Consider the following 25,446-nt stretch of genomic DNA (forward strand, 5'->3'; position numbering starts at 1 on the left):
AGATCCAAGGACCCTTCTCCTTTCTCTGCCTTTTTGCTTTAGTCTGGGTGAAAGGAAGTCTAATTTTTTTGAGTAATGGTCAAGTTTGATTCAGTTGTAAAAACTGGTTTGAACAGCAAAAATTGGTTTGAACAGCACAATAGAGTGTTTTGAGATGTCCCAAAACAATGTCGAGAGGACCTGGCTTGTTGCTAAGGCAGTGATATCAAGCCTGCCAACTGAAGTGATGTGATCACTGGTGGCCGGTCTATGGGTCACAGGCTTATGACTCCCAGAAACCCTTCTGTCGGATAGGTATTTTCTATGGGGCTATCAAACAAATGGGCACTGTTTGTATGTGTGCTTCACTTTTAAAACTGGCTTTGGGTGAGCTGGCAATTGGCTAGAAACCCTGTTACCAGGAATCACCACTGATCCTGGGATGAGGAAAGTATATTTGTGTTTGAGGTATGTCCTTTAAAATTCTCATCCTCTATGAGACATGAAGTATATTCTTAAAATTCTCCTACTATGTGAGACTATGAAAACATGAGTTAGTTCATTGTAATCCCTTTAGGTGAAAGCAATAATAATTTGAAATGTCCCAGTGTTTGCTCTTTTCCCTCCAATATGCTCTCAGCCTCCCTTGCACCAAAGCGAATGGCCTGTGGGGGAGTCACCATTTCCAAGCCACCTGTCCTAGTGCTGCTGTGCCAAGTCTGTGAATATTAAGTCTCATGATTCAAAACACTCAATGAGGGACACGAGAGAGTGTCTTTATTGCTCACACTCCACTGGGGAAGAAGCTGAGGTTAATGACCTGGTGAAAGGAGCAGCTGGTGATTGATGGTCTAGCTGGGACTTGAAGTTACACCCCGGATTTCAGAGGCATCCTCATTCCATGGGAACCATCTCGGTTGTGTGCTCGCCATGCGCCCCGTTGGCACCGTGTGCTATAAAAGCCAACGTTAGGGCCATGCAGCCGCATTCAGATCCCAGTCCTACCACCTACAAGTTTATCTTTCCTCAGATTTCAAATTTTTATCTTTACTTAGGATGACAGTAAATAGCAAAATTTAAAAAAAAAGAGCCACTTTTGATTCCCCTGAAAGGGAACAGTGCTCCCTGAGACTTTCCGAACTTTGCAGCTGCTGTTCCACTCATCTGGCACACTTTTTGCCCTGATTTTATGCCTAGTGTGCTCTTCAGATTTCAGTTTGGACTTAACTTCTTCAGGGAAGCTTCTTTTGGCCTTCCAAGTTGTAGTTAGAACCCTTCTTTATGTTCCCATTGCAGCCCTCACCCAATCCAGCAATTACCATCTTGTTGCCTGTGTCCATCACGTCTCTCTAGTGAGACTTTAAGCTGAGGGCCCCACTTGGCTTTGGATCTCCAGCATCTCATAGTAGCCCATAGCAGGTGCTCTGCGAAATGAGCAAATATCTGTGAAACGAGTAAATGGATAGATTCAGGAGTGGAAAGTCATCGAGAAAAAGTAGAAAAAAGAGTCACGGATATTCGCCTAGGGACCCCTGCCACCAATGGCACGGGACCTCAATCATGGGGCATGCAGTGGGTGGTCTCCCTTCACGGGCAAGAGGAAGGAGTTCCCACCATTCCAAGACTCTCAACTTCTGTTTTAGCCCCTACCCTCTGCAAGGAGAATCCGAACACAGGCAAAGCCGCCCAGCAACAACAGTTCCAACCCTCCTGTTGTGGTGCGTGCGTGCGTGCGTGCGTGCGTGCGTGCGTGCCCTGGGAGTCTGCTGGGCGCAAAGAAGGTGTGCCCCGCGGATGCCCACATCTCTCTTCGGTCAACAGCCTCCCATGGTCAAGCTGAGGGTAGACGTTCCATGTCGGGGAGAAGCCGGTGGGGCAGTTACAGCCCTCGTAATACCCCCAACTCCCAATTTCATCACCTCCCTTCTGCTGCGCCCCCTTTTGGGACGTGCACTGGGCCGGGGCCGCCAGGGCGGGGAAGGGTCGGCTCGGGGCGGGGAGAAGCCTTTATATAGCGTCCAGGAGGGGCGTGGGAGCTGCCGCCAGCCAGCAGGACACGGAGAGGTGAAAAGCTGCCAGCGCTGCCTCCCGTCTGTCCCTTCCACGGTTCCAGAGGTTCCGTGCGGTCTCCCTGCGGTGCGAGGCGTTTTGCGCTGCGCTCCAAGCAGTGTGCTCAGTCCGCTCAGTGAGCCTCTGGAGGAAACCGGTCCAGGGCTTGGGAAGTGCAGGGCTGGGGTCCGCGTGGAAGTTTTCCCTAGGTAAGTCCTGGAGCTGAAGTCCGCTGGTACCGCAAGAGCCAGAACTAGGTTTCCCAGTGGTATTTGCATGAAAGGGACGGGCCAGAGAGAGGGGGCTGCATGGGGACTGCGATGAAGGAAAGAAGTGAGTTTTAGCAGCTCCAAACCGACTCCTGTGTTTCGCCTCCCCAGGCTGAGTTAGCTGCTCTCACCCCATTCATCTTTCTTTTAGTTTTCTGCATCCCTCTGTTGGAGAACCTACAGTGCACACCATTGTCACTCTCTGCTCCCTGCTCCACCTCCTCCACCGCACACCGGAGTGCCTCAAAAACTGAGAGGCGCCTTACCCAATAGTATGTCCCCATGCCCAGCACCGGGACTGATGGGTGTCAGGCACTCGGGACTATGCAGGGGACAGGGGACGGATGAATGAAGTTAACCAGCCTGAGTCAGGAAGGGTCGCTCCCAAGCCTGTGCAGAACCAGCCTGTACTTTTGCTCCTTCACCTCACCCAAATGTTTTAAAGATGCTTGGGGTTTTATTGTTATTTGGGAGGAGGGGAGAAGACAGAAAAAAAATGTGACTTTTTATGAATGCCCAGGAACATTCTGCAATGCATGGAACCCCAACTACCTGGCTCAGTATCAACTGTGCAAATAATTTTTTTAAAAAAAATTTATTTATTTATTTTTTAGAGAGGGAGAAAGAGAGAAATCAATGTGCGGTTGCTGGGGGCTGTGGCCTGCAACCCAGGCATGTGCCCTGACTGGGAATCGAACCTGCGATTCTTTGGTTCGCAGCCCACTCTCAATCCACTGAGCTACGCCACCCAGGGCTTGTGCAAATAATTCTGATGAGGGGTGGAGGCAGGCTGCAAAAGGGGAGAACATTGAAACTAGGAAGTGATTTATTCTGTGTTCTTTTGTCATAAAGATTTCTCATTTCTCTTTTTAGAAGTCTGCTCCCAGGTGATAAAGATGATGTTTGCCAGTGGGGGGTGGGGGGAGGGTTTAGGTAGGGGAGGCTGGTAGTGATATTGATTAGGAATATCTGAAGTGTTGGAGAAATCATAAGACTTGAGATAGAAAGGATATTAGAAGTCTTTTGTCAAGAATTTCTATAGTAATAGAAATAGCAGTCACATTGCTGTGTTAAAGACAGCTCTGTCTGATGTGTTTTTAATATAAATTTTTCAAGTCTACCATTTGAAGTTATACCATTTAGCTTATTTTTCAGCATCTGCATAGACAAGACCATCTACATAAAAGTCGTGTGCAACCTAAAGAAAGTGTTTTAAAACACAAGGTCCTAAAAGTTCTTTTGTTCTTATGAAAGAAGTCATTGAATTCCTTTCTCCTCCCTCATTTTATTCCAAAATATTATAAGTGCAGAGGAGGACCTGAGAAAAAACGCTTGTCTTCCACTCAGAAGTAAAGTGCATGTGAAGTCAAATTTTATGGTGTACATAAAAGACTTCATGTTAAAACTCATTGGAGAATCATTTACTTGGGTTTTTTTAAGTAATAAAAACCTTTTTAAAAAATCTTCACCCAAGGACACGCTTATTGGCTCCAGAGAGAAGGGAAGGGAGGGAGAGAGAGAGGGAGAGGGGAACAGCCAGCACCAAACCTGCTAACTTTCTTGGATGAAGGTGCAACCGCCTGAGCCACACTGACCAGGACTGACAAGAACCTTTTAATTTGACTAAATCGTCTTGTGAAAAAATTCTCAAGAAAGACATTGTTACACATAATATACTTGTATTTTCTACTTTTCCCATTCCATTCAGATAGTCTGAATTTCAGAACATTTTGAGAAGTTGGAATGTTTATAAAGGAAAACTTTATGTATTTATTTGCAGACATTGTCAAGAACAGCTAATTAAGCCACCAAATGAAGGTCAGGTTACACGAATTGTGAATGAAAGTTGTTGCATTATTTATTCATCTATATGCCCAGTCTGCTACAAAGTCCTGCTAATATAGTGATCTTTAAAATGACTGAAAAAAAATTTTCCCTGTCAGTAAATATTACCTACCTCTGCAGTTTCTCAAAAGTATGCAACTGTCAGCTGCCTCTGCACACAAATACAAGTGGTCTAGCCTAGTGAGGATGTCTTTGCAACCAAAGATCACCAACTCCTACTATCCCAAGAAATAAGTATGAAGATTAGATTTTTCTATACTTCTACTTTTATAAGCGTCATGAATATAAAACTGTTGTAGGGTAATCAAATGTTGACCAGAACCTTTTCCCTCCCTTCCTGACCTTTTTGTTGTTGTTGTTTAAAGTAGGAAGTGGTTTAGTTTTGCTCTGAAACAGGTCTAGGTTCAAGTTAGAGACCAGCCTGGACAGTCACTTAACCCCTGTGAGTCTTTTCTCACCTGCCATATGGAACAGCAATACCCACCTACTTCTTAGGGATGGCGAGAAAAAAATCCTTATAAAATGATAAGGGCTCAATACACAGGGCGATGGTGACGGCAGGGGTAAATTTTAAGCACCAAGGCCAACAGAAGTGTTCCCAAAATTCAGTTAATGTTGAGCCCAGTTTTATTCTGTGTTTCGACCTCACTGAGATACCTTGTTTCCATGGAGTGTCACACAAGATCAACAATAACGCATGACTCGCCAAACATTTGTCATCCCCCCCCCTGTTTCCCTGGGAGTGTTCCAACTTGCAGAGATCATTTAAGGGAAGACCTACCGCGCAGGCATGCTGAGGTTCTGGAAGAGAGGCTTGGGAGTTATGGCTGTGTGTTCCGTGATGTGTTTCTTCATATCTTATGAAGTGATATCTTCACATCACTACACGTGTATTTCATTGTGTGTTTCTTCATGTCTGATGCTTTGCAGTTCAGGGCAACTTTTCCTGGAGAAGTCAAAAGTGCACTCAGTGTTTTAGTTTCTTTGGATAATGGTTTTGTGATAACAAAAGTGTCTTTCCCACTTTCAGCAAAAAGGTATTCTATTTGAACTTTCAGAATTTTAATATAAAGGCTCCCAAAATAACCTTAAATTCTTCAAGGGAATAGACAGTTAAAAAGTTTAAATAGACAGTTTTTTTTTAAATGAACCTTTATAAAACAATGACTCATTAAAGGCCTAATTTTTTAAAAGAAGAAATAATCCTTAGAGAGACTTGGTCTCACTTCCTCCCCTCATTCTTCCCCCTTTTAAAGCTGTCTTTGCTTGGGGTGACCCCAAAGCCATGGCAGGGAATTTGGAAGAGATTGCTGTGAATAAAAATGGATACTGTTTGGTTAACATGAACCATGAGCAGAAGGAAAGATCTCTTGTGTCTCTCACATCCCTGGCACTTTCCACAGGACCTGGTACTTAGTCAATAAAAATTGGATACACAAATGATTTAAAATGTCAAGTCTGGTTGAAGTACGGTTCTCAGGTAAACCTGGAGCAGTTGCACTTAGAGCATCCACCTACGTGCAAACTCTCAGGAAGACAAAGGAGACTGTGTCTCCTCTACTGGTGTCTCCCCATCTGACCTTCCTTTACACTAAAGCGAGAAACAGCTGATCTGCTGTTACTGACTCTAAATCTTACCTTTATGTGTTGTCTAGATGGACTAAGATCATCTCACAGGCTAATGCTTTGTATGGTTCCAAATAACATGTCTAAGGAAGTTTACAAATTTAATTTTACCATGAGCAGAACGTTTCCCCCCAAATGATCTAACGGTAGAGGGGATAGGGATGCAAGCCTCACCGTTCCTCCAAAGTCACGAATACATCTTAAACATACGTTTAACCATTCTTGAACCACTTGCAGTTAAGGATTGGACATTGATTTGACTCAGAAGGTTTTTGCCTTGCTCTAAGGACGGTATCCCAGACTTTGGAGGGACAGATGCTGCCAGAGTGAGTTGCCAAAGGCATTTGTGTTGGCTTGAAGAACACCATAAACTAATCACTGAACAAGTCCTTTAAAAACAACTCGATTAATGTTTGGAAAGAAATTCTGACTGAAAATCTCCAGTACATGAGTCCAAACACATTAAAACTTCAACGATCATGAGCAAGTAATGGTCAGTTTTGGCAATTACCGCTTGGTGGCCAAAATCCCACAGTGCCAAGCGGCCCAGGTGCCATCTTTTGGCACCCGGGTCTCACCACAAACCATGTGTCGTCAACTCCATAACCACATTCCTCTGGGGGCAGTTAAAATCTGTAACACTGAGAGGATGATGTTATACATTGTAGCAGATTGCCCTTCTGTCTAGGCTTTGCTCTGCTCTGCTGGCTAGCAGATGATGCCAGAGCTCCACCCACCTTCCTGGTGAACTCAGTTTCAGTGCATGATGGAACCTTCTTACTTCAGGCACCTGTGAAGGTATGAGAACTTCCCTTGATCTTGGGGGCATGCCTGACTCAAGTGAAGCAGTCCAGAAGGGCCTGGGAGTTAACACCCCTGGGAGCAACCCTCACCCACTCACACATGGAAGTTGGTGAGTTAACAGCCCAGCTTTCTCCCAGTTTGGGGAGGCAACTTTTGAGATGATCTTCCAAGAGTGCTCAGGGTGATGAGCTCAGCTGCCCAGAAGCATAACTTCCCTGCTCATTAACGATTCCCTGCCTCACTTCCCTGCTCCTTGCCCAGTGCTCCCTGAGGTCACCCCCTAAATACACTAACCTCACAAATCCCTGACCAGCGTCTGCTTTGGGGGAGACCCAACCTACCAAAAGTTTGGTAGCTATTTCAGTAAATGCAGTGTTTTTGCTGTAATGTTTAAGTATACTGTAAATTCCATTCCAGGCAAAAACTGAATCAGGAATGGAACTCTGGCTTTGCTCTCTGGAGAAGAGTGTTTTGTCCCTAGCTAGTGCTGTTTCCGTTGTGCCCGCATCAGTTAGCTCGGTGGTTGTGACCTGATCCTGAATTCCCATCAGCTGTTTCAGGGCTGCGTCACGGGGACATGGAGGGATATGTCAGCGAGGACTCAGGGTGACCCCAGCAGAGTGAGGGCTCGGTGTGACCCCATCGTTAGAGAAAGAGCACATTCTGCTGGTTATGAGAAGTGGCTCAAACATGTGCTCTTAAGCACGGAACTGGCCTCTCTGTATTTCTATTGGGTGTTCCTACCTCCTCCACTGGTTCAGTCACCATTCGCCTACCGTGTTCAGGTTCTCCAGAGAAACAGAACCAATGGAGTGTGCATGGAAATGTGTGAGAGGAAATTTATCACAGGAATTGGCTCACGTGTCTAAGGAGGCCGAGAGTCCTGTGATCCACCATTGGCAAACCAGAAAACCAGGAGAGCCAGTGGTGTCATTCAATCTGAATCTGAAGGCCTGGGAGCCGAGTGCTGAGGTCCGAGGGCAGGGGGAAGTGGGTGCTCCAGCTGAAGCACTCGAAGCTAATTTGCCACCCCTCCTCTGCTCCTTCGTTCCTTGCAGGCCCTCCATGGATTGGCTGATGCCCACTTACTCACTGATCTCTTCCGAAACACCCTCACAGGCACACCCAGAAATGATGTTTTACTATCACTTAGCTCAGTCAAGTTGACACATAAAATCAGCTATCACATTTACCAATTACTTTCTAATGCACTCCCCAACTCTCCGCCCAGGCCAGGTCTCTCCTAGGAACTCCAGACCCAGACATCTAACTGCCCACAGGAACTTGGACATCTTCCATCACAAACCCAGCACGGCATCCCCTATCCTCCCTGCAACCTTGCCCTCATCCTGTGAGTGGCACGGTTCAATGGTCCCACCAGAAAACTCCTAAGTAGCCTTGAAGCCCTGCCCTTCCCCCCAGCCCTCATCAACAGTCCCATCCAATCAGTCCCCAAGTCTTAATGATTTTATTTGCTAACATTCTCTGCAAATTCCTCTCCTCCCTCCCTGTCACCTCTGCTTCTAGCTCCCAAGCACCATCCTTCCTTTTGTCTAGATAGCACTGCCTCCTAGTCCGCTCCCTGCCCCTCTGGTCCTCTCCTCTTCCAGCGCTCTGCACATTTCAGCCTTAGTGGGCCTCCTCAAGCCTGGACCTTCCTGGGCTGAAAACCCTCCCAGGCCTTTGGGTGATCTTCAGAGTCCTCACTGTGGTTGGCAATCCTCCTGCTACCCAAGTTTGCTCTACCCCTTCTGCCTTGCGCCCCTTCTGTTCCTACCACCACTCCCAATCCTCCAGTTTTTTAAGGAGACCTTGGTCTCTCCTGCCATCTACCATTTGCATTTGGAATTTACTCTACCTAGAACAGTATTCTCTAAACTCGAACTCTGGCTAACCAACCCCTTATCTCCCATGAGGGCTAAGCTAATATGTCCATTCTTTGGGTAAGCATTATTAAGCTACCCTATCTTGAGTCCCCACAGTGTTCTGGGCTTCCCTCATCACATTGCTCTGCTGCTAAACTGTGACGACTTTGCCTTTCATGGTTATCGAGCTGTCTTCAGTGCTAGCCAGTTAGGAGATGCTTGATACTTATCTGTTGTGCAAATAAGGGAGCTGATATCAGGTTCCTCACTAGCTGATGACCATGGGGAGGTCACATACGCTCTCTGAGTTTTAGTTTCCTCCTTTAAAGGAGAAACCACTGGGAACCAAAGCATTGCAGGTTCAATTCACAGTCAGGCCACATACCTGGGTTGCAGGCCACAGCCCCCAGCAACCACACATTGATGCTTCTCTCTCTCTCTCTCTCTTTCTCCCTCCCTTCCCTCTCTAAAAATAAATAAATAAAATCTTTAAAAAAGTATTTTTTTAAAAAAGGAAAAACCATAGGCACAGGGGGGGTTAAGAGGATTTGATGAAATAATAGATTTTTGGTTCCCAGTACATAGTTGGTGCTCAATAAATGATAGTTCCTATGGACTTAGGAAGGGGAGTACTATGCTTGACTTGACCCTATGATGTTTGAGATAATAAATGCCACTTACTAGGGCATATAAGTGAAATGGGCACTTTGATGTAGGAGCTTGGGGTGGAGCCCAGAGGAAGGAGAGTGTCATTCAGCTGAAAGCATCCTGATTTTCTGATGTCCTGTCAAACGGTGCATAGTGGGCATTTCTGGAAATGTAAGTGACACAGTGACATATAATGGCGTCTAGTTCCCTCACACAGTTTCTCCCAAACAACCCTCCTTCTTTTCAAGCTTCAACATCAGCATTCGCTGGATTAGTGCCACAATTCCAGCTTCTAAACTGGGGTGCTTTTCCCCAAGAGTTTGGCAGTAATAAATTGTTCCCAACCTCCATTCCTGCTGGACTTCTCCCCTCCTCCAGGATTACTGTTGTCATCTTGAAACGGCAGCATTAGCACCTAATAACTGGACCCCAGGGACCTGTCATGAAAATGCTCACCAACATTTGTCGGTGATTTAACTGGATAGAAGAAAGCACTCAGCTGATTAACAGACTTGCATGGGTCAGTGAGGAAGGCAAGGCGTGCTTTAGATTTTAATAGTGGGGAGCGAATTAAGCACATAATTGGGGTGGATATTAGGATATTAGCACCACAGAGAGCTGTCACTTTAAAGACTTTTAGGTGTTATTTGGTAAATCGGTGCTTTGGTGCACTGGCCTGAGTCTGTGACAGTCTAGTCGTCAAGCTCACAGAGCCAGGGGTGCCCTGCCTTACGTCAACACCCAAAGTTTGTACACCCCCTTTTTTTCTATTTTTCTATATACCCCAACGTAGGTGCACATAGTCATCTATATTCAACAGTCATTCTACTAAGAAAAATAAGTAAATGGGTGATTGGTGGTGGTGCCTGTGTTAGAGACCCACCTCATACATCCATTAAAATGTACTCCTGTATGCACAGTGCTTTAGACAGATGCCCATTTTCTCCCAAAGGCTTGAGGGTTTCCATTTATCTGTTCATTTATTTTATTTCTCAGTCCATTACTTCCCTCCATTTCTTCATGCAGTTAGGCACAGATATTTCATTGCCATCTCAGTCCACAGCTGTAGACATGGTTGGTGGGGGCGGTGCGCTGGACACTGAAAGAGAGTTTGTGATCACATGCGCTGCACATCTGCTGAACTCCCCACTCCGAGGAAGGAGACATGTGCTCTGCGTTCCAGGCTGCCACCATGCCACTAGCTTCAGCCAGGAAGCAGGAGATGACTAGGCAAGGACACCCCCAGTGGCAGGAGATGGCTGAGCCCAGGTCTCTTCACACCGTGGATCTTTGAATACTCTAATCCAGGGGCTTATGTCAATTAGCTGAGCATTTATTAAGCCCTTTGTTTATATTAACCACTTAATCCTCCCAACAACTCTGTGAGGACATACCATCATCATCCCCCCTTCCGCATGTGAGGGCCTGAGGTTTCCAGGTGCATCAACAGCTGGCTGGGGGAGGGGTGTGAATTCAGCGTGTAGTAGCATACAGGCCGTGACCCTGCTACTCCTCCATTCTGCTGTGTAAGCTGGAAAATGTGTGCTTCAAAGTCCAGAAACTCCCAAAGCTGGTGCTCAACTCAGATCCTCACATAGTTGTAATAATAGTTCAGAAGTCATGTTTTTCATGTTAAGAGGAAATTGGGACAATATTTTTTTAGGGGAAGAAAGGAAGGGAGAGAGCTGAACTCAACATGAACATAAAGTCCCAGAGTGGCGATGCAGCTTAAACTGACTAAGGTTAATATTTTCAAAAGTCGATTCTCATTTTGCGTTTGACTTTTCATAGAATCCTAGAATTTCAGAGTAAAAATGGGTCTTACAAATAATTTCAAGTAATTTTTGTAAACAGTGACTGGTCCTTCTCCCACCCTTCCCCACAATTAAAATCCTTTGATGACTTCCCACCGATCTTGGGATAAAGACAGAAATTATTAATAGGCCATGCAAAGCCATGTATGGTCTGGCCACATCCTTTCCGGCTTCACTGTGCATCACGCTCCCCTTTGCTCTGCCTGCCATTCATACTGGACCTCCTTCGGTTCCTTGACCACTCTGCCGGCCTTCCTGCCACAGGACCTTTGCATGCACTCCCCTCTCTCACCATTCCTCCAGACACGAGTTTAAATAGCGGTCCCTTAAGGAAGCCTTTCCCGACCTCTCTGGGCTAATCAGTTCTCCTTATTACATGTCATTTTAGTATATAATAATTCAACAAATATTTATTAAGCCCTTTTTTAGGTATAAGCCTTATTTTAGGTGCCAGAAAACAACATGGTCCAAGTCCCCCCTCCAGGGAGGATATAAACAATAGAGAAGCCAACAAATAACTTCCAGGTGGTTGGTGTTAAATGCTAGGAAAAAGTGGTTGTGTAAGGGGTGACTGACTCTAAGGAAGTGAGAGGGCATTGTGGAGGGGGTGATCTGGAAGGCTTCTCTGAGGAGGTGACATTTAAGCAGAGACCTGAGTGCACATGGGAGCAAAATGAGGCTTCCTGGGGAGAGGACGTTTCCCGACAGGAACAGCTCTGGCATGTTCCATCAGAGCAGAGAGGCCAGTACGGCTGGGGTGGAGGGAATGAGAGAGACAGTAAGGAGGATGAGATCACAGGTCATGGGCTCACACATAACGTGTAGAGCCTTGTAGGCTTGCTTATGGTATTGTAATTTAATCTGAGCCTGACGGAAAGTCCCTAAAGAGTTTGAACATGGGGATACTGATCTAATGTATGCCTGCAAAGGTCTAGCTCGTGTTTGAAGGGTGCATGAAGAAGGGCAGGAGTCCAGCATGGGATATGTTAGTGTACGAATGCAGGCAAGAGGCAGCCGTGGCAGAGATGTGGGTGGGACATGGTTCAATTTGAAACACATGTTGAAGGCACTGCTGACCAGACTTACTGACAGATTGGCAGTGGGGTCTTAGAGAAACCTCTCCTTTATAGCACGTAATACATTTGTAACTTTACACTTATTAATATAATTCTTTCAAAAATACCTTGTCCCTCAGTGGACTATAGGACTGAGACCAGGTCTGGTTTTCTTTGTCTTGGCCTGCCCACTCACTGCCTAACACAGTGGCTAGCACACAGAAACAAGTGGATGAGTAAGTGTACTAAAATCACCTTATTTTACAGATGAGGAAAAGGAATTGCTGAGAGTTTAAGTTCAAGGACTGGCCTAAGGCCTCTCAGCTGAACTAGAACCCATGTCTCCACACCCCTCACTCAGGCTTCTTCCCCACACACAGCGGAACCCCTTCCGAACTCTGTGCTCTTATTTGGGGGCCGGGAGGTGCTGTGCGGATGTTCAATGCCGGGTGGGTTCACATGGGACTTGGGGAGATGGAGGAAAATTCATAGAGCTCTCAGGATATCTGACCTGCCTTTATTCTGGGGTGGTGGTGGGGGGGGGGATGGGGATGATCCACACACCCAGCTACCTGCATGTCACACCCAGGGAAGCCCCAACTCCCTGATAAACTAAGGACACACAGAGCCAGGAGGGTGCCCAGATACCGTATAAAATATGATTCTGTACATGTGGGCCCATACTCAAGGTTATATGAACAGTACGGAGTCCTAGTTGCTCGGCTGTCCAGGTGAGGGAGCCTGACTTCATTTTCCCTCCAGGGGGCTACTGAAATGTACTTGAAACACTCTTAGTGGGAGGGCTCGGCTGTGTAGCCAGGTGCCCTGGCAGCAGGCATGGCTCCAGTCACCTCACCGGGGCACCTTGAGACTATTACCTTTCTTCTTTGACTTCGTTTTCTTCCCCAGTAGAACTGTGGGTCTTGTCTCACTGTCGGTGTCAGCCTAGGCCATCTGACTTGGATTCTGTTTTGAAAGACACCAACCACAGCTTTAGACAAGAGCAGCTGGAGTGTCTCATCTTCATATAAGAAGTTGGCCATTCAAAAATGCTCTCTCCCCAGGGGCATTTTGGAGAAAATAAAATTTTTTTAAAAAAACCACACCCAGTTGAGGCAAGTTGTGGTTAAGAGGGAAAGAAAAAGGATAGAATACAATTAAGAGTTTCCTGATTCCCTTGGAAGGGAAACGAGAGCCTGAAATGTAACTTTCTCAAGCAGTGATCACATCCTTGGAGCTCTGCCTTTGTAATTAAATTCCCGATTTATATACGTGGATATTTCACCTAATGAACAGCTGGTAAAATTGGATCCTTGCTCTTCAGAGGGTTGCCAAAGTGCTTCAGCGTTTCTGTGATTGAGTACTATTGAACCCTGAAATGCAAAAGGAGAAAAATCTGAACTAGCTGCTCATCATCCAGGACCGTCTGGGCTTCACACTCCCTGTTCTGCATAGGAATTGGCTCAGTTCTTTCCCATCAAGTGACTCTCAAGTCACCTTTCTTGCTTCTTTCCATGGCTCCCTCTCGGAAGCAGCACCCAGCGTACTTTATACCTTATGCCCTGAGACACGGTGTCCACCCTCCTGAGGCATCCAGTCTAGTGGGCAGACAGACAGGAATGAGACTGACACTCAAATGAAGGTTTAATCACAGATTGGAGATGAGCTAGGAAGGAAAACAATAAGAGAACAATCACAAAGTAGATCCAATTGATGAGGACAGAAGAGGAACTCAGTGAGGAAGGAGCATTGCAACGATGCCCTGAGCAGGGGTAGAGGGCCGAAAAGTGGCTGGAGAGGGCGGCATCAGTCAGAGGGGCACAGGGCAGGGCCCCTCAAACTTTGCTGTGCACACAAGCCTTCTGCAGCTGATGCTCCCTGCAGACTGATTGCTTCACTAGGGCTGGGATTCTGCATTTCCAACGGGCTCCCAGTGGTGCTGAGCCAAGAACCACACTTGCAGTAGCAAAGGTATAGGGCAAGGGATGGCACACCTTTTCTGGAGAGAACCAGATAAACGTTTTAGACTTTTGGGTCATGCTGTGTCTGCTGCAGCTAATCCGCGGTGCCATAGTGATGAAAAAGCAGCTGTAGACAGTATAATACATGGGTGTAGCTGTGGTCCAATAAAACTGTATTTAGCAAAATCATCAGATTTGGGTCCCACGTGGTAGTTTGCTGACCCCAGCGGTAGGATCAGGTGGTATCAGTTCTCAACCTTGGCTATACATTAGAATCACCTGGGTTAAAAAAAAAAACAAACAAAACAGAAACCCACCAGGCTCCTACTCCAGATCAATGAAACCAGGATCTCTGGGGATGGGGCCGAGGCACTGGGAGAACTGAAAAGCTCCCCAGGTGATGTCGGGATGCAGCCTGGGCTGAGAGCCACTGTGGGTCCTGATCTCAGTGAGAGTCCCTAGTCTCTTAGCCCCAGGAGACAGGTAAGGCAAAAATGACTCCACCTTTCTTTAATTCTGTGACACCATTATTTGGCCAATAGCTTTCAAGGAAGAGGGGGGAAAATGGCAGGAAATGTACAAATCTATAGTAACACCCATCCTGATTTTATGAATGTTAAAATGGGGGAAATGTGAGCTTTACATCCAGGAAGTATGGTATTTTCATGCCTACTTTACAAATGAGGGAAAATGAGGCACAAATGTGTTGCACAGGTTGCATGACGATGCACCAAGGAGACAGAAGAAAAGGCGGTGCCTTAACTCTCTAACCTGCCTTCGGGCCCCAAATGTGCAAGCACCTCCTTCCCTTTCAGGCCTCAGCAGGTGCCTGCTAGTCTCCCTGCCTTGGACACACTTCATTGCCCCCTTAGAATCGCCCCCTATCTAAGTCTGGCTTCTCCCTCCAGTCTCAGTTTAGCCATCCACTTCTTCTGGGGTGTCCACCCTGACCCCACACCCAGAGGTGGGGCTCCTGCTGGGAGCATTCCTACCCTTGGGCGGCAGGGCAGGGGGGCTCCCCAGCAAAGACAGACTGCTCTCTGTTTGCACAGACTAAGTCCTGAGGGCAGGGACCCTGACTGCTTGCCCTCAGTTTATCTCTATCACCTAGTGTGGTACTCTGATTTATAATACATAAAATTCTTGGCCTTTGCCCAGGGTTCCTGGCTCACAGCTTCCCAAACCCTTGGAATTTCCTAAAATATAAGAGCAGTGGTAGGATCTTTTATTATCCTATTTTGTTTCTTGTCCTTGGTTCCTGAAAGAGTTTCAGGACCATAAAGGTGAAATTGTGTCTTGTCATTCACAATGAGCCCGTATTTACTACACCTGGGTTTGTTAATTAGGTGACTTTTGAAAACACCTAAGGGTGGGGACTGCTTGCTAGGAAAACCAACTGTTAATTGAGGGTTGGACATTCAATCCCACCTCCTGATTTCTGGGGAGGGAAAAGTCTTGAGGTTACTCAGTCACCAATGGCCAGTGATTTAATCAATCACACCTATGTAATGAAACTTGCATAACCCCCCACCCCCCAAAAGGGCCTGGGTTTGGCCAGTTTCTGAGTTCTTAACCATCTGGAGGAGCTGGAAGTATGGCACACTTGGAGAGAGCATGGAAACTGTGTCCTTTCCCCACTCCTTGCTCAATGCATCTCTTCCATTTACCTGTTCTGGAGTTGTATCCTTTTATAATAAGTTAGCAACATAGTAAGTAAATGTCTCTCCAAGTTCTGTGAGCTACTTTGGCAAACAAATCAAAGACAAGGAGGGGGCTGTGAGAACCTCTGACCTACACCTTTTAGGTTAGAAGTATGGGCGACACCCTGGACTTGGGATTGGCATCTGAAGTGGGGGTCTTTTGTGGCTGAGCCCTTGGCCTGTGGGCTTTGACACTGTCTCCAAGTAGTGTCAGAACTGAGCAGGATTGTAGGACACCCAGCTGGTGTTAGAGAACTTTTTGGAGGTGTGGGCTCCCCACTCCCTGCCACACACAAGCTGGGGCTGGTGACCAGATGCACTGTACCTGGTGTGTAGCAAGGGCTCAGGAATATTGGTGGGCTGCATGCTCTTTGGCCTAGTCTCACTTATTGTCACTCACAGCAGACTGATTTAGAGTCGGGGTTCTTAAAGTGTGTCCCAGGCCTGTCCATTCGCATCACCTGGGAGGTTGTTAGAAATGCAAGTCTTCACCTCCAGCATTTGCTGCAACTAAGTCTCCTGGTGGCTCTGTAGGAGGATCACAGGTTAGGGTGTGGGCTGTGAGCTAAACTTTCTTGTTTTAAATCTGGGCTCTGGGCTCTGAAAACTGTTTGGCTCTGGGAATTGACCTTGCCTTTCTGTCTCTGTCCTTATCTATAAAGTGGAAATACTAAAAATAATAGCTACCTCAATTGGATTAACGGCATAGAGTTGTTAGCACAGCACCTGCTCACCATGGAGTTCTCAAAATACATGAACTGTTAGTAGTACTAGTTGTGCATCTATGGGAGGATTCATTAACTTTTCTTAATTTTACTTTCTTTATCTTTAAAACGAGGATGAAGTCCTGGCCTCGCATGGTTTTGAAGGTTAAATGTGTGTGATGGTTCATTTTATGTGTCAACTGGGCTGGGCTATGGTGCCCAGTTATTCGGTCAAACAGCAACTCCATGTTGCTGTGAAGGGGGTTTTGAGAAGTGGCTAACATTTAGACCAGTGGACTTTTTTAAGTAAAGCAGATGACCCTTCTTTCTGTGGGTGGGCCTCGTCCATCAGTTGGCAACTTTGAGAGAAGACTGGGGTCTCCCAAGCCTCCGAGGGGACTGCCTCCAGGCAGAACTGCGACATCAACTCCTGCCGGCAGAGCTGAGAGTTGCCAGTCCCCGTAACCACAGGAGCCAGTTCCTTCAAACTTCTGCTCCACAGGTCTGGGGAGATATAGACATAGATGTGGTCTATATAGAGCTGAAGCATAGATATAGTATAGATCTCTACATGCAGTCTATATATAGGTTCAGTCCTATACAGATAGCCATAGATATACAGCAAAGGCTATAGATCTATCTATACATAAATATAATTTATAGGTACACGGGTATAGTCTCTCTCTCTCTCTCTCTCTCTCTCTATATATATATATATATAAAACTCCCCCATATGTTTATACAGATATAGGTATAGATAGATATAGATATATAGGTATATATAGATATACCTGTAGAGAAGTCCATATAGTGTATATATGTGTATGTATGTATATTTGTGTATATGTATGTATATATGTGTATATATAGATACACACCCTGTTGGTTCTATGTCTCGAGAGCCCTCACACAATGTGTTAAAAATGTGCAGATCGCTACTTCTCAACCTGTATAGTTTCCCAGCTACCGACGTTCTGAGCCAGAGAATCCTTTGTTGTGGAGAGCAGTCCCGATTGCCGTAGGAGGGTTAGCATCATCCCTGATCTCTACCCACTAGATGCCAGTAGCACTGCGCCCCTTCCCCAGCGCTAAAAATAGAACATCTCTCTAGACATTGCCCGATGTCCTTGGGGGCAAAACCTCCGCTGAGAACTGTGAAAAGGCAGGAGCCATTTCTCCCTAGTTCACACCCATGAAACCAGTGCGGCCCTGCTACCCACGTGGCCCACACCCTTCCCTTCCCCCATCAAAACCCCTTATCGCTTTCCACAAATTCTGGCTCAAAACCCGCTTGCACCAAAACTGGTCCTGATAGTCCTCCCTCCCTCCGGCCCAGGCCCCACTTCTCTGTCCCCGCCCACTCACTTCACTTGCTGACGCCCTCTGCCAGTGGTCTTTTCACAGCCTCACCTCAAGTATGTTCTCTGCCCACTCCCGCCGAGCCTCCTGCGGGGAAGGGCAGTACTCGTAAGAGTAGATAATTTTATCTGAGTCCAAATCTGCTGTTTACCAGCTTGTGACCTTGGGGTAGTTATTCATTCCTCCTGAATTTCTGTATTATCTAAAAAATGGCACTAGTAGAGTTTACTTCATAGAGTGGTAGTGAAGTACAAGCACTTTTTGACCTATAAATATATAAGATCCCCCCCCCCCCAAAGCAAAACCATGGCATTTACTTCTTTTGTCAGAGGATAGTAAGCACAGTGTGGTTTAGGATGAAATATGACCTTGGAAAATGCCAAATAAACAGGTGAATTTGCATATTATATTTTGTATTTTGTTTTATTTTCTTCCAATAGCTTTTAAAGTAATGTAGGCAGGGTCCTTTCTAAGTCCTTCTCAGATTAATATATAAATTACCTAATGGGGCAGTTGCCAAGGCTATGGAATTTGCTTAGTTATTAACTTTGAGTTCCCGGAAATGACAGCACTCATCAGTAATTCTATCTACCTGCATTGTCTTTGCCTTTATTTCCTTGGGAGCAGTCATGCTTGAGACCAAGTATTTGTCCTTCAGAATTAGCTGAAGCAGACCTCTTCAAGAAAAATGATCTCTGAACCCCTCCCCTCACCCTCCTCTGCCAAAGCATCAAGATGCCTTTCTTCTGATTTCCTGCAGCCTTGGGGGCTTCCCCCACCCTCCAGCATCATATCACAGACTTCCCCACCCAACAGACTGTGAGTTCACGAGGCTGAGGGCCATGTTTACCGGATTTCACATTCCCAGGGGCTGGTGCACTATTTCGCCAAAGCAGGTGACTCCACTCATGAGGATGATGATGACTCACTAGGGCTTTGATGCTGTTTATCTGGCTACAGGATGTCTCTACTGCCACGTCACGTGGACACCTCAAACACAGCATTTAAAAAAAGACTAAGTCTGAATCTTCCCTACTCTATCAGTTATCTGATGTTGAAAAACAAACCATTCCAAAACAGTGAACTAAAAACAGCTACTTATCTCTCTCATGGTTCTGTGGGTTGGCTGGATTTTTCTGGACAGTTCTTGGTTGGGATCTCAGTCACATGGTCACTGGGGTCTGGAATCATCAGAAAGCTTTTCAATTATATGTCTGGTACCTGGGCTTGGATGGCTGGGTCAATCAAAGGCTGGTCAGGCATCTCTCTCTGTTTGTCCACATAGCCCCTCCTTGGGGTTATCTCAGGTATCTTCATAATGTGGTGGTCCTAGAATAGTGGAACTTGTTACATAGCAATTAGCTCTTGCTTATCATACTCCAAGAGTTCCATGAGCCTCAGTGGAAACCACGAGGTTTCTAATGACATAGTACTAAAGGTCTCACAACATGGCTTCTGCCACATTCTATTGATCAAGTCTTACGGCCTCCCTGGGTTCAAGGAAAGGGAAGTTAGATGCCCCTCAAAGTGGAAGCAGCAGCAAAGAATTCATGGCCATATTTAATCTGCCACATTTTCTAGCAAGTGCAGCTTCTTGTTTTTAAAGAGAACATACTGGAATGATTCAGAAAATAACTTGCTCACTTTCAGGAAATTTAATTTCCTTACCAAGTTGGTTTTTATAAGACATGAACATTCCCTTTTCAAGCATCTCTGTTGGTTCCTTTTATTTCCTATATGATATTATCTAGCATTCTTGTTTCTTTCCTAATTCATGACTCCTTTGAAGTATATGGAAAACTATAAAGAATAATGTAATATGTATCTCCTACCCAAATTTAACACTAACATCTTGCAATGTTTGTTTAGAAATAAATATTAAGGGTAGAGTTGAAGTCCCCTTGATCCCCCTCTCTGGTCCTGTTTTCCATTTTCCCTTCCCAGAGGGGACCACTGCTCTTAAGTTGATTTGTGTTTTTCCCAGCTATACTTTAATAAACATGTGCTTTAAAATACAGTATCTTGCTGTGTTTTCATAGTTTTACGTGGAAGATATCATACTGTTTTTGGACATCTTCTCTGATCCTCTCGCACAGGAACAGGAGCCCTGCTGTAGGTGAGTCATACCAACCCACCGTGAGTTCTCTCAGTCTGTTTTGAGAGTAACCTATATTCTTCTGGATAGAATGCATGCTTTTTTGCCCACATTTTCTAGGTAAAAATAAGGATGTGCATTTTACATGGGTATAATGATCCTGTGTATAATGCTCACAAAATGTGGGTGCACATTATACATGGCGAAATACAGTATTCCTGTCAAAGCAGGCTATGGTAAATCATTCATTTAATGCTTGAATAATATCCCCATCTATGAGTATGCACCAGATTTATCACTCCTTTTTCCTCTTCATGAACATTTAGGTGATTTGCAAGTTTTATAAATGTTCATAGAAGTCTTCTTGCACACACGTACCAGAGTTTCTCTAGGGCATTTACATTAAATTAAATTTCTGGGTCATCTTTAATTTTACTAGGTATTGCCAAATTGCTCTCCAAAGTGAGTATATCAAATTATACTCCCACCAGCCAGGTACATGAGCTCCAATATTCCTACATCCTTGTCAGCCTTTGGCATTGTCAGTCTAGTAGGGGGGAAGTGATGTCTCATCATTGTTTTAATGTGCATTTCCCTGTACCTGGTAAGGTTAAGGATCTTTTCATGTGTCTGCTGAACACTCAGGTCACCTCTGCTGTGAATTGCCTATCTGTATCCACTGTCCATTTTTCTACTGCATTTAATAGTTCCTCATCGATTTGTAGAACTACTTCCCATATTCCGGGTGTTAATCTGTTGTTGGTTAAATATGTCTCTCCTCTAGGCTAGCTGCTTATTTCTTATTTATGATGTCTTGTCAACATCTAACACTTTAATGTACTTGCATTTATTCCTTCATGGTCTGTGCTCTATTCTATCTTCCTTAAGAATGTCTTCCAAAGTCACAATGATTTTGGTTTGCATTCTGTCAGATTGCTTCTGGAGAGTCTTTGGTTTTATCAGAGTTTAACCTTAATAAAGATCTATGTTTTTCTTGAATAATCTCTCTCATTGTCTGTGTGATTATTGCTGAATATTTTAGTTGCACAGATCTTAAAACACCCCAAACTATTTTGTTTTTCTACAGTCAATACTGTGAAGGAGCTGGGAGAAGTATGTAAGGTGAAATTATTTTCAGTAGGGTATTAACCAAAAGTCTAAGGAAGACATGATATGTAAACAGCTAAGCAGAGTGAGGAAGCAGACAATTCAAAGGCTCTGGGGTCGAGCAAGCTTATCCTGTTCAAGGAAAAGCAAGGCAGCTGGAGCAGGAATAATTTGGAGAGGGGAAAAGAGGAAGGAGATAAGGTCAGAGGGTTAAAGGAGCCAGACCACGTAGGGTCTCCATGGACATGGTAAGGAATTTTGAGTAGATGTGTGATATGATCTCATTTTTTAGTTTAAAATAAAATACGTGAGAAAAATCTATAGTTGGGCAAGAGAGAGAAGCAGGGAGTTGAATTAATTAGTAGGCTTTTGCTAAAATCCAGGTAAGATGATAGTGTCTTAGATCAGGATAGAGGTAAAAAAGGTGTTGAGAAATGGCTGGAACTGAGATCTACTTTTAAAAATAAAGCCAACACTCTTTGCTTACACGTGTGAAGAGAAAGAGAGGAAGCGGTGATAATGCCTGTGTTTCTAGCATGGGCAACGTCGTAGTAGCGGTGCCATTTACTGAGGTGGTAGCCATAATTAGCTGTGCATAATTTAACAGTTAACTGTAGACTTACACTTAATATGCAAAACACAGAGTTTATTATTGAAGCATTGTACTATTTTTTTGTACTACAACGGTAAACTTACTTTGGCCCACTCCTGTATTTGTTACAGCTCAATAATTAGATGGTGGGTTGATGTCCGTCAACACAGGCCAACATAGTTGAGCACACTGTATTCACACTTGATTGATTAGTTGATTCCACTTCCATCAATTAGTAGCCATGTGACTTTTGGCAAAGCTGCTTAACTCTCTGACTCAGTTTCATCTGTAAAATGAGTCCAGTATTTATTCACACTCACTGGGTTGTTAAGAGGATTATGTAGCCCTTAGAACAATGCCTGGCACTTGTGCTCACTGAGTACTGGTTGTTCTTACTCATTTCGGAAACTCTTCCCCCAGCCATAGCCGGTCAAACCAGCAATCTTATGAGGAATGCTCTACTTTCTTTGCTTAATGCAAAGTCAGAATATTTTTCAAAATTGATAGAGAAAATTCATGCCAACTTCAGAATGTCACTTTGTGTCCGAATCTCTTCAGTCACTTCTTGCTTTGCCAAGCCTGAAACTTAGGAGACCAACAATTAGTAGATATTTGTTAAATGTCTACTTTGGGCTTACCTGCCAGGGTATTAGAGAGGAGCGGTTAGCTCTGATTCCTATTTCCTGCCGTCCTAAGCCATGTATGCTTTTGATTAACTGTAATGAATAACTATTTTATCAGTAACCTGACATACTTTATTGCATCTCTGGTCCTTCTGGGTATTGCTGGACACATCTCAGACTGGCTGATGTCATTGTTGGCTTGGTAAATTGTGTCAGTATGGCTGCCTTTTTGTATTGTAGCTTTAGCCAAATAGAGAAAAACAGCATCTTGAAGATGAGGAGCCTCTATTCAGACTTGGTGGGATCAGCTGTAAACAAATTCACAGGAGTTGATACTCATTCATTGAAAAAGAAGACAATTTAAAGAATAATTTCCAGTAAAATATAATTACAAATATAGCTTATCCACTGCATTCTAATGCATTCGATAGATCTTCATCCTCAGAGAGCTGGATAGCATGCAAGGCTTTGCCTCAAGGAAAGCAATATGTTGGAGCTGAAAAAGCAATGAACTCAGAACACGAGGGCCAGCTGGGACCTGGGGAAATGCTCTGTCTTGCTAAGCGTCAGATGTTTCCTTTTGTAAAATGGGAATAGTAATTCCTACTTACCTCACAGGGGTGTTGCCCAGATTCAGGGACATAATGGCTATGGAGGGACTTATGAAAAGGTGTAAAATGTTATACCTTCACAAAACGTTATGCCTCACTTCCCTGTTTCTCATTGCATTAATACAAAACTTACCACAGAGTATTCTCAGAGGGACAGATGTCTCCCTGTACCTGCCCCATATCTGCCCTCAACCTGTCACTGGGCTCTTGGGCTTAATTGCCTGATGTTTTCCCCTTTTCTCAACTGTATTTAATTAATCAAAAATCTAGGGTTTGGAAATATGTAGGGGAAAGACTTCAGGAGAGGACAGAATCATAGTTCCTTTCCAGGGTATTTATTAGCCAGTACCTTTTCTAGATTGCCCTCCTCACAAGCTGTCCATTATGAAGATGGTAATAACAAGAATAAAAATAACATCTGTGTACTATCTACAGCAAAACAGATGCTGCGCCACCTCCTTTTTACGTATCAGTTCGTGTGACCCCCACAACACTTCCCTGCAGTGGGTGTGGTTACTGGCATCATTTTATAGCTGAGAAACAGGTTTGAAGGGATTACATTACCCACCCTGGTCACTCGGGTAGTGAGCCAACAGCCAGGGTTTAATCAGTCCTGACACCAGAACCCATGATTTAACCACTAGTCTTCACAAACTACTGCTGGGTCACAGTGTGACTGGGGTATGACTTCACTATTGGGGGTTGCCAAGTCATTTTCAGAGGAGTGATTCCCCCTGAGCCTCAGAAATTTATTTGCCTCCTCCTATGTCCAGATCACAATTTCCCCCCCATCCCCGCTATTTCATGCTGTCCTACCAACACAGGTGTTGGGTGGGATGCTTGCTGCTGTAGCAATGTGTACTGGAAACCCCAAAATGTATACAGTAAGTTCTGGAAAGTGCAATAGTAAGTTCCATTGTTACTAACTTAAGAGCAGTAGGTGGATAAGCACATGGGGCAGCCCCTCTCTGCACCGTCATTCAGGTCCCTAGGTGAGAGTAGCTCTGCCATCTTCAACATTTGGCTCTTGAGGTTGTGTCCACGCAAGCCACATGGAGGGAGAAAGAGATGGAGGAACACCCTGTGGAAAGAGTGAGGCTAGGCCTGGAAGTGTGTGACATCACTTCTGCACATGTTCCTCTGGCTGGAACTTATTCAGCCACTGCAAGTGCATCTGGGACATGTGGTCCCCAGCTGGCAGCCACAGCTCAATGACAACTCTGAAGTGTGGAGGAGGCAGCATACATTTTTGTGAGCAGTTAGAGGTGTCTGGTACTGGAATCACGATGGTGCAAGGTGATGTATCATGGGTAAAATTTTATTTGAGTACCTTTAATTAGGCCCTGTAGCATGCCAGGCGGAGTTATAAACTTGGGGAAAGTTCTTGACCAGAATATATTCTTGCTTCCTTGTTTCCCATCCCATTAATACAAAACTTATCACAGATGAGTGTTAGAAGACAAATTTCTCCCTGTGATTGTTCCATAACTGCCCTCAACATGTCACCTAATTAGCTGATTTTTCCCTCTCATTATATTTAATCAAAAAACTTTTTTTTTATACATTTATTGGATCTCAGGAACACAGAATTGGATTTGCCCTAACCCTTTGTTCATTACACACTCTCATCCATGGGTGTGCATGACTTTCCTAAATATTATTTTTTTTACTTGTTAATAATAAACCTATCAAACTACCCACATGAAAACTAGAAGATTAATAACATATCCATAATATGTTCCCTTCCAATGCCATACCCCTGCCTCCCACATCCTATGTAACCACTATCCTGGATCTTAATTACTCCTTTGCTTTTTTAAAAACATAGACTTCATTTTTTAGAGAAGTTTTATACTCAGAGAAAAAGTGAGTAGAAGATAAAGGGCTTCCCCATGTACCCACTGCCCCTACCCCTGAACAGCCTCCCCCTTCGTCAGCATCTTCCAGCACAGTGTACATTTGTTGCAATTGATAAACCTCCATGGACACCATTACCAATCAAAGTCTGTAGTTTGCATTAGGGCTCATTCTTGGCATTGTACGTTCAGTGGGTTTGGATAAATCTGTAATGACATGTATCCACCATTGCAGTAACCATTACAGAATACCATTACAGTATCATACACACAGTAGTTGTACTGCCTCAGAAATACTCTGTGCTCTGTCTATTCATACCTCCTTCCCCCAACCCTGGCAACCACAGATCTCTCTACTATGCCTTTTCAGAATGTTATATGCTTAGAATCGTATAGTCTGCAGCCTTTTCAGATTGCATCATTTACTTAGTAATAGGCATCTACGTCTCCTCCATGTCTTTCCACTGTTTAATAGCTCATTTTTATTGCTGAATATATTCCATCATCTAGACACCCCATTGTTTATTCATTCACCAGCTAAAGGACATCTTGGTTGTTTCCAGGTTTTGACAATTGTGAATAAAGCTGCTATAATAAACCTATTTGCGGGGTTTTGTGTGAAAATAAGTTATCAACTTTTTTTGGATAAGAACCAAGGAGTAGAGTTGCTGGGCCATTTGGTAGAGTATGTTTAGTTTTGTCAGAAACTGCCAAGCTGTCCTCCAAAGTGGCTGTGCCATTTTGCATTCCCACCAGCAATTTGTGAGCGCTTTGGCTGCTCTGCATCCTCTCCATCATTTGCTGGTGTCAGTGTTTTGGATTTTGGCCATTCTATGTGTAGTGGTCTCTAGTTGTTTCATGTGCATTCCCTGATGATATGTGAT

At 44.7% G+C, this 25,446-nt stretch overlaps 1 protein-coding gene across 1 annotated transcript in view; it reads left to right on the forward strand.

Annotated features, from left to right (window-relative positions):
* Positions 1–2,047: 2,047 nt before the first annotated feature.
* Positions 2,048–25,446, forward strand: part of COL6A6 (collagen type VI alpha 6 chain) — a 135,291-nt gene continuing 111,892 nt past the window's right edge. The window contains exon 1 of the mRNA XM_028517855.2: positions 2,048–2,237. The gene's annotated coding sequence lies outside the window, so the exon portion shown is untranslated. The remainder of the gene's footprint in view (positions 2,238–25,446) is intronic.

This window comes from Phyllostomus discolor, chromosome 7 (genome assembly GCF_004126475.2).
Source record: "Phyllostomus discolor isolate MPI-MPIP mPhyDis1 chromosome 7, mPhyDis1.pri.v3, whole genome shotgun sequence".
Classification (NCBI taxonomy): domain Eukaryota; kingdom Metazoa; phylum Chordata; class Mammalia; order Chiroptera; family Phyllostomidae; genus Phyllostomus; species Phyllostomus discolor.